Source organism: Odocoileus virginianus, chromosome 9, assembly GCF_023699985.2.
Source record: "Odocoileus virginianus isolate 20LAN1187 ecotype Illinois chromosome 9, Ovbor_1.2, whole genome shotgun sequence".
Taxonomy (NCBI): domain Eukaryota; kingdom Metazoa; phylum Chordata; class Mammalia; order Artiodactyla; family Cervidae; genus Odocoileus; species Odocoileus virginianus.
Window position 1 is genome coordinate 37025242 of NC_069682.1, and position 6342 is coordinate 37031583.

The following is a 6342-nucleotide window of genomic DNA, read 5'->3' on the forward strand; positions in this document are numbered from 1 at the left end:
CTTGCAGGGTCATTTCACCCTCCTGTTCCCCTGCTCTGAGCCCTGAGTTACCTCTTCCAGGATCCCTTGTTCCTTGGATGTCGGTTGGATTTGACCAATGGTTGGCGTGAGCCAGGGAGTGGAGAGCAGGGAAAAAAGGGATGAAGGTGTGTCTTCCCCAAGTCCTCTCTGCTCCAGGCAGTTTCCTGGCACTGTCTGCGCCCCTTCACAACTACGGCTTCTGCCAGATCATCCTCACTGGAGCAGTTCTCATCATGCTCCTGAGATCCTTCCCTTTGCCCCTTTAGGTCTGGGGTGCTAATGGCTCCCATTGCTGTGGGCTCCAGGTTGCAGTTTGCTCTCCTGTGAATCCTGCCTGTACCACTGTGGAAATCTCTTCATTGACCAATCTAAATTAAATGGTTTCTAGCCAGGAAAGTGATGTCCACTTGTGTTTGCATGACTGAATGAAAGGCTAAGTGAGGGTGAAAAGTTAGTTCTGCATTTTTATTTTTTCCTCTACTTCATTTTGTATGGCACAAGCAAACCCTCCTTGGAAATATTAAAAGTCTATTCCCCAGGGTATATCTGGATGGTCAATGATGTGTGAGTTTAATTAGCAATTAGGGAAATGCAAATTACAGCCACCCTCAGAGTGGCTAAAATGAAGAACACAGATAATGGCAAGTGTGGGTGAGGAATTGAATAACTCAAACATTCTCGTACTGTTGATGAACTGACACACCATCACCCTAGGAGCCAGTGTCAAATAAAGCTGCCATGTCCACGCTCTGTGATCCAGCAATGTTACTTTGGTGTACTCATTAGAAATGAGCTCTTGTGTGCACCCCAAAATATATGTCAGGATGTTCATTCAGAGCAGAGCTCTTTGTAAATGCCATAACTGGACAACCAAATGCCCAGCAGCAGTGGAATGAACTGTGCTTAACTCACATCATGGAAATGCAAGAAAAATGAATGAACTACAACTACATGCAACCACGGAAATATCACACATATGATGTGTATTGAAAGAAACCATGCTCAAGATGTGCAAAAATAGAAAAATTCGCCTATGCTGTTAGAAATCAGGGTATGGCTACCCTGGCTGTACAGTCAGGTCTGGGGACTGTGAGGGTAGATTCTTGATCTGGGTCCTGGTTACAGGGGAGTGTTCAGTTTGAAGGATATACTCTTGATATGCATATCTTCTTTACATACTTCAATAAAACCCTCTTTCCCCTTCAAATCTATACTCTGGCAACCACTTAGATCAACCTAACATGCAAGTTCTAACTGGAGATGTTGGTTGGCTCCTGCAGAAATGTCACCTTAAGTAGTTTTAAGCAACATGTCATGTCAAAAACTGATATTTTAAAAATCGCTGCTGTGCTTTGATGGGTTTGAGACAGGCCCCCCACAAAAGGGCACCTTGGCATACTGAATGTTTTGAGATGTAGGAGTTTGAGAAAATGGCAAAACCAAGAAGGTCACTCTGACCTTCTCCCCCCATAAAACCCTATAAAACCCTCCTGTTAGAGGTACCCCCCATAATCAGAGGAAAGCAACACCTTTTTCTCCAAAATAAAAGGATACTGAAAAGAATCCTTAGCAAACAGGACTTGCTAATTTCCCGCAGTTTTGTACCATTCCTCACACACTTTAACCTGTCATATTCCTCCATGCATGTCCATTCTTCATCCAATGCAGCACAAAGGTACATAAATCTGGGACTTCCCTGGTGGTCAAATGATTAAGACTCCATGCTTCCATTGCAGGGTGCATGGGTCCAATGGTTAGGGAAATAAGATCTCATATGCTACATGGCCGTAAAGTAAAAGAATAAATAAATTGGGCCAAGATATATTTAAAAACACACAAAAATATATAGCTCTGTTTCTTTTTTTTCCCATTTATTTTTATTAGTTGGAGGCTAATTACTTTACAATATTGTAGTGGTTTTTGCCATACATTGACATGTATCAGCCATGGATTTACATGTATTCCCCATCCCGATCCCCCCTCCCGCCTCCCTCTCCATCCCATCCCTCTGGGTCTTCCCAGTGCACCAGCTCTGAGCACTTGTCTCATGCATCCAACCTGGGCTGGTGATCTGTTTCACACTTGATAGTATACTCGTATCAATGCTATTCTCTCAGAACATCCCACCCTTGCCTTCTCCCACAGAGTCCAAAAGTCTGTTCTGTACATCTGTGTCTCTTTTTCTGTTTTGCATATAGGGTTATCGCTACCATCTTTTTAAATTACATATATATGTGTTAGTATACTGTATTGGTCTTTACCTTTCTGGCTTACTTCACTCTGTATAATGGGCTCCAGTTTCATCCATCTCATTAGAACTGATTCAAATGAATTCTTTTTAATGGCCGAGTAATATTGCATTGTGTATATGTACCATAGCTTCCTTATCCATTCGTCTGCTGATGGGCATCTAGGTTGCTTCCATGTCCTGGCTATTATAAACAGTGCTGTGATGAACATTGGGGTGCACGTGTCTCTTTCAGTTCTGGTTTCCTCAGTGTGTATGCCCAGAAGTGGGATTGCTGGGTCATATGGCAGTTCTATTTCCAGTTTTTGAAGAATCTCTACACTGTTCTTCATAGTGGCTGTACTAGTTTGCATTCCCACCAACAGTGTAAGAGGGTTCCCTTTTCTCCACACCCTCTCCAGCATTTATTGCTTGTAGACTTTTGGATAGCAGCCATTCTGACTGGCATGTAATGGTACCTCATTGAGGTTTTGATTTGCATTTCTCTGATAATGAGTGATGTTGAGCATCTTTTCATGTGTTTGTTAACCATCTATCTGTATGTCTTCTTTGGAGAAATGTCTGTTTAGATCTTTGGCCCATTTTTTGATTGGGTCATTTGTTTTTTATTTTTCTGGAATTGAGCTGCAGGAGTTGCTTGTATATTTTTGAGATTAATCCTCTGTCTGTTTCTTCATCTGCTATTATTTTCTCCCCTTCTGAAGGCTGTCTTTTCACCCTGCTTATCGTTTCCTTTGTTGTGCAAAAGTTTTTAAGTTTCATTAGGTCCCATTTGTTTATTTTTGCTTTTATTTCCAATATTCTGGGAGGTGGGTTGTAGAGGATCCTGCTCTAATTTATGTCGGAGAGTGTTTTGCCTATGTTTTCCTCTAGGAGTTTTATAGTTTCTAGTCTTACATTTAGATCTTTAACCCATTTTGAGTTTATTTTTGTGTATGGTATTAGAAAGTGTTCTAGTTTCATTCTTTTACAAGTGGTTGACCAGTTTTCCCAGCACCACTTGTTAAAGAGGCTGTCTTTTTTCCATTGTAAAAATATGGAATGCTTCACGAATTTGTGTGTCATCCTTGGGCAGGGGCCATGCTATTCTTCTCTGTATCATTCCAATTTTAGTATATGTGCTGCCGAAGCGAACACTATAGCTCTGTTTCTCTGGAGCTTCATTTCCTTATAAAATTTTCCATGTCATGTAAAACCTATATTAAATAAGCATGTCTACTTTTCTCCTGTTCATCTTTGTCAATCTAGCTCTCAGACCCAGTTGGGGACCCTAAGAGGGTTGACATGTACAAACTCTATGACCTAACAACTTCTCTGTGCTGGCAAATTACACAAAAACAGAGGCACCAGATTGTTTCTCTCACAAATATCTGGGTATTTTAAATCCTGTAGTAGATGCTGCTGCAAATAAGTGACTATACTAGAAGCTGTATGCTATTGGGAACAAATCCAGGTATAGCGTGTGTCCAATATGTGTAAATTCTGGATGTTGACCATGAGAATCAATGGAGTCATTAGGTGGGCCTATACAATTCCTGCTGTTTACTATATACACAGTAATGTATAATGGAAGAGGAAATGGCAACCCACTCCAGTATTCTTGCCTGGAAAATCCCATAGAGAAGTCTGGTGGGCTACAGTCTATAGGGTTGCAAAGAGTCAGACATGACTGAGTACACATGTATGTTATTGGATACAAAGTGGACCCAGAGAACAATTTTTAGAAGAAGTGTTAAGAGTTTGGGTGCACATATCTGGACTCTCTTCAGCAGATCTGAGTCATCGCTTGAACAGGAGGAAGTCCGAGAGAAGTTGTGTTGGAGCTGAGGGCAAACGCAGGGAAGCCAGGGTGCTGGGGTAGCCACTGAGACACATAATCTTGCCCAAGACAGTTCTTAGAAACGTTTACTCCAAATCACAGTCATCTACAAGCCAGCCACATCCAACCGCAGAAGCAGGAAAGAAAGAGAGGGAGGACACGCCGGCTTGGCTCAGAGCAGAGCAGGAACCATGCGACTTCTGCTGGAAGGCCAGAAGATGATTGCAACCGCTCACATCTGCCAACTGATGCTGGGGTCGGCTTTTTACAGCTGAGGTTGGAAGCAGAGCCACACAATGGCTCCATCAAAGAGTGAGGTCACAGCCGAGGGGCTGGGATGCAGAGGTTTATTAGCAGAGCATGCCAACTCCCACTTTAATTAGCACATGGACCAGCGATGGAGCCTCATTACACTTCCCCCCAAATCTTGATGCGGCTTTCTCACATTCCCATTTGCAAGAGGACAAAGGCAAAGTAAGAAAAGCAAGGCAGGAGAGGAGGACATGAGGAAATACAGTGACAAGGGTCACTAATTGCACTTTCATCTACTAAAATTTTTTTTAAAGTTTACCAGTTAAATACACTTAATAATTTAAGAATTATGAGAAACACAGCCATTGGAGCACAAGAGACAAAAAGGCAAGGAGTGAGGAAAGGAAGGTGAGGGGGTGGGTGCAGGGAGGAAAAAGAAATAGCCATAAAAATCCATGATTGTTACATGGGAGACTCTTACTAGATGTTAATCTACAAAGTAGAGATTTCATAAGTTGAATGCTTCTTAAATGCATTTGGGACAGTGTGGCAACTTGTTTTGTAGATCCAAAGTCCTCGATTTGTATAAATACTCAATGATTATCAATGTAGTACAACCAGTGGGCTTTTGGACAGCAAGTTTCAAAAACTTCCCATAGAGGGAAGAATTAAGCTCCTGAGCGATTCTATAAATTGCTTTACACAGACAAAATATACATTGATAGAAGTAAATGGCAGCCTTCCTATAGGCATTAACATGTGGACTTAATATCTTAAAACTTTTATTCGGAACATTCTAGTCTAAACAGACTTCTTTGTAAATCCTATGTTTGTATGCTCCTCTTTTTAGTTAAAGCTCAAAGCTGAATTTCCTCCTTTGACATTTGTTAACAGGGCTTGTTCATTCATTAACATTGCAGCAAAGTGTCTGAGGTTGTTGGAAGGGTTTTAAAGTCACATGGCAAGAAAGGTGACCTGGGAAATTTCTGTTGGACTAAATTTCTGAAAAGAAAGAAGGAAGGAGGAAAGACAGTATCAGGTCTCGTCGTTCGTTTAGTTTGCTGACGACTAGCGATTACTGCCAGGAAATTGTTATATTGTTCCCCAACCTTGAAAGGGATATAGAGTGATTAAAAGGTTGGCCTCCCACGTGGGCACAGGAGCCTTTGGGATAAGATTGACTCTAAGTTTCCAGATACAGGAAGAGGAGAGACCCGGCCCAGTTGGCTGTCCACAGTCTGACATTCAAAGTGTAGTTGGCTCTTTAAAACTGTCAGTTCACGGAAACCAGACTTTCTCTGGGAGCAAAGGAAAGATCAGGGCGCAAGGAGTTCAAAACAGTTTTGGAAAAAAATTGCACCCTTAGGGATTTTAGTCATTTTAGTCTGAGGTTTTAGTCATGTGACCTTGTGGGACTTTGCTCACATGCATGGTCCTCCTGTTCCCACCCTTTTTTTGTCAATTTCCTTAAAATGTATATTGGCAATGTTGGCATGAATTCAGTTTTGTATTTTGTTTTACTTTTCCCCCAAAGGTTTCTTATACTGTCGCAAAGTTGTCAGAGTCATCGTCTTAAACAGCTGTGAAAGCCTCCGTTGAGGAGATACCAGCATGCTACATTTGGGGCATATATATCTATCTGCCTCCGTCTGCAGCAGAGAACTTGGCTCAAGACAGCTTAACTCGTGGAATTAAAGTCCAAAGAAACAACAGCAACAAAAAATGTCCAAAGAAAAGTTCTCAATGGAATCAGCTGAAATTACATCCCCTCACCCCAAGGACTGGCGAGTGCTAGGTAGGGTTGGCGGAAATGAATTATAGAGGATCTTAAGGTTTACATCCCACCCTGAAGGGCTTTGGTGACAATGAAACAGCAGATGCGTGCCCTGCCCCAGGGCAGGTCTTCAAATGCTAATTAATAAGAACAATTTATATGCAACTACTTTATATCAGCCCACTTTATTCATTTATTTTATAGACTTTCACATTTAGAGCAGTTATA

General features: G+C 41.7%; 1 non-coding gene across 1 annotated transcript; it reads right to left on the minus strand.

Annotated features, from left to right (window-relative positions):
- Positions 1–3299: 3299 nt before the first annotated feature.
- On the minus strand, positions 3300–3406 carry LOC139036899 (U6 spliceosomal RNA). The gene has a single exon (XR_011489753.1). It is a non-coding gene; the product is annotated as a U6 spliceosomal RNA (small nuclear RNA).
- Between the last annotated feature and the right edge of the window lie 2936 nt (positions 3407–6342).